The sequence below is a fragment of the Staurois parvus genome, unplaced genomic scaffold, assembly GCF_062004578.1.
Source record: "Staurois parvus isolate SC_StPar_1 unplaced genomic scaffold, SC_StPar_1.0 ptg001192l, whole genome shotgun sequence".
NCBI classification, from domain to species: domain Eukaryota; kingdom Metazoa; phylum Chordata; class Amphibia; order Anura; family Ranidae; genus Staurois; species Staurois parvus.
In genome coordinates, this window is record NW_028318988.1 from 83,043 (window position 1) to 86,865 (window position 3,823).

Genomic DNA, 3,823 nt, shown 5'->3' on the forward strand with positions numbered 1-3,823 from the left:
GTTTTTTTTTTTTGTTTTTTTTAAGTTGTTTGAAAAATCTCTGCACAAGTACTCTGTGACATGAAAAATTACAGCACCCACCATTTTATTCATTAGGGTGCAGGGGCGGACTGACCATTTGGAAACTCGGGCGCTGCCCAAGGGCCCGGGGTCAGTAGGGGGCCCCATGAGATTCCCCTGGTACCTTTTTTGAGTTTGGGCAAGGACGCAGGGGCCCCATGATCCCCTATTGTCCAGGGGCCCCATGAGTTGTCAGTCCGCCCCTGCTAGTGTGTCTGCTTTAAAAAATAGGTATAATGTTTGGGCGTTGAAAAAAATCAGTATTTATTGCTAGGAAATTATTTTGATGTGAACAAAAAGTGTCAGAAAAGTCTTGGTCTTCAGGTGGTTAGAAGAGTGAATGATGTGTGGCATAAACTTCTAATGTTGGGCATAAAACGCCCCCACCCCCCAAAACAACCCGTTTTTGCAAAGTAGACACCCCAAACTATTTGCTGAGATATGCTGAGGCAATAGAATCATTTATTTTTTTTTACCACATGTTTTTGAAAAATGACAAAAGTTTTTTTTACACAAAATTGGCACTTAAATTATTTACTGCTCATACATGCCACGAGTATATGAGGAATTACTCCCCAAAATACATTCTGCTACTTCTCCAGAATATGGGGGTACCACATGTGAGAGAATTTTTGGCAGTCTAGCCAAGTACAGGACCCCAAAATCCAACAAGCACCTTCAGGATTTTAAAGGGCTTTATTTCCTCATTTCACTTTCTCACTACCCCTATCACAGTTTCGGAGGTGCCAGAATAGCACCTAACTCCCCCAAATGACCCCTTTTTGGAAAGTAGACACCACAAGGAATTTGGTAAGAAGCATGGTGAGGATTTTGCAGATCTTGTTTGTTGTCACAAGTTTTTGATAAAGGAAGAAAGAAAATAAAAACATGTTTTTCTTTTCTTCTATATTTCAGACCTTGTGAGAAAAAATGAGGTCTGTAAAATACTCACCATGCCTCTTTTTAAATTCCTTGGGGTGTCTACTTTCCAGAAAGGTTTTTTTTTTTCTTGTTTTTTTTTTTTTTTTTTTTGGGGGGGGGGGGGTTGTTGCTGCTATGCTGGCATTCCAGGGCCTCCACAACTGTGATAGGTAATGAGAAAGTGAAATGAGAAAGTTACGCACCTTCAGACTTTCAAAGAGGTCATTGGATTGCAGGCTCCTGTATGTGGGTAGGCTCCCGAAAAGTCTCACACATGTGGTATCCCCATACTCGGTAGAAGTAGCAGAATGTATTTTGGGGTGTAATTCCACATATACTCATGGCTTGTGTGAGCAATATATAATTTAAATGAAGACTTTGTGTAAAAAAAAAAAAAAAAGGTTTTGTCATTTTCCAGAAACTTGTGGAAAAAAAATAAATCTTTCATGGACTCAATATGCCTCTGGGTCATATGGGGATGTTTGTACTGTCCTGGTATTTTAGCACCTCAAGAAATGTGATGGGCAATCAAAATGTAAAAGCTGTGTAAATTCCATTATCTATACCATAGATTGCTTTGTGTGAAAGTTATAGCACTTACTATCAATATACACTTATTGGGATTGCTTTTACCAAAAACATGTAGCCGAATACATTTTGGCCTACATTTATGACTAACTTTGAGTTTGCTATATATTTTTTATAGCTGAAAGTAAAAAAATATAGTTTTTCTTAAAAATGTTTGGTCTTTTTTTGTTTATAGCGTGGAAAAAAGGGCGTAAATTCTGTTTGGGTACTGTACCATTATCAGTTGAACTAGTGCAGCGCCGAATAGCAAAAAGAGGCCTCGTTATTATGGGTAGTAAATCCTCAGGATGGCAAGTGGTTAAGAGTTAATTCCTGGCTCTGAGGCTGCTCTCTCAACCCTACCCTTGCCCCACAGGATACAGGATGGACAAATGGATGTATAGACGGGCGTATTTGCCGCTAGGCAAACTAGGCATTTGCCTAGGGCGGCACTTTTCAGGGGGGCAGCACGGCGGCTGTGCCACCCCCCCCCCTTTTCCCACAGAAGGGACACTTCCGTGGGAAAGGGAAAGGGCCGCCATGCAGAGGAGAGCAGAGTGCTGGGCCCGCTATCAGTGTGCCGGGATCCTCAGGAAGGCCAAAAGGTGCAGTGGAGGAGGAAGCAGAAGAGGACGAGGTGAGGGGGTGGAGCCGGCCCACTCCTTTGCAGCAGCCGCAGGAGATAGTGGGGGAGAAGGGACACAGACGCCCATCCTGGAATGATCCTGACACCATCTGGTGGAGCCGCTGCTGGACAGGTAAGTGCTTGGAGGACTGGTGCTCCCTCGGTCCTGTCTCACTGTCCCCTGATACACTGCCCCCCACCTGTTCTACTTCCCTTCCCCATCCCATTGCCCCCCATCCATCACACTGCCCCCACATGTCACCCTGCCCCACACCTGTTCCACTTCCCCCTCCTCCTGTCCATGTGTGCTCCTTCTCCTGTCCCACTGCCCCTCACCTGTCCCACTGCACTCCTCCTGTCTCACTGTCCCTCACCTGTCCCACTGCGCTCCTCCTGTCCCACTGCCCCTCACCTGTCCCACTGAGCTCCTCCTGTCCCACTGCCCCTCACCTATCCCTCTGCGCTCCTCCTGTCCATTTGCCCCTCACCTGTCTCTCTGCGCTCCTCCTGTCCCTGTGTGCTCCTTTTCCTGTCCCACTGCCCCTCACCTGTCCCACTGCCCCTCTCCTGTCCCACTGTGCTCTTCCTGTCCCACTGCCCCTCACCTGTCCCACTGCCCCCCACCTGTCCCACTGCCCCCCACCTATCCTTCTGCGCTCCTCCTGTCCCCACTGCCCCTCACCTGTCCCACTGCTCTCCTCCTGTCCCACTGCCCCTCACCTGTCCCCACTGTCACTGACACCAATGTGGGGGCCATTTTCCTCCCACTGACACCAATGACGGGGCACTATTCCACTGACACCAATGATGGGGCACTCTGCCTCCGGGCCTCCCACTGACACCAATGATGGGGCACTATTCCTCCCACTGACACCAATTATGGGACACTATTCCTCCCGCTGACACCAATTATGGAACACTATTCCTCCCACTGATACCAATGATGGGGCACTATTCCTCCCACTAACACCAATGATGGGGCACTATTCCTCCCACTGATACCAATGATAGGGCACAATTCCTCCCATTGATACCAATGATGGGACACTATTCCTCCCACTGACACCAATGATAGGGCACTATTCATCCCACGGACACCAATGATGGGGCACTATTCCTCCCAATGACACCAATGATGGGGCACGATTCCTCCCACTGACACCAATGATGGGGCACAATTCCTCCCACTGATACCAATGATGGGGCACTATTCCTCACACACTGACACTAATTATGGGGCACCATCATTGTGTCAGTGGGAGGAATAGTGCCCCATCGGTGTCAGTGGGGGGAGCTCTAATAGGAAGAGGTGGAGCCTAAAGAGGAAGGGATGGAGTTTGCTGATGAAAGGGTGGGACAAATTTAGATGAGGGGGGGGGGGGGGGGCTGCCCGATTTTAGTCTTGTCTAGGGCAGCACAAAACCAAAATACACCACTATGTATAGAGGAAGGAAAATGGTGGATTAGAGGGAAGGAAGTTGGACGAATGGTATGGATACCTTTGTTTCGCTCTCTCCCTTGTTTCCTCACTTGGACTTACCACAGCTCTGCCTAAACTCCCCACACTCTGGTGTAACAGTCTCCCCAATCTCCACACTCATATCACAGCTTTCTTCCCAGTCTCTGTTCTATGATTCATCACAGCTCTAT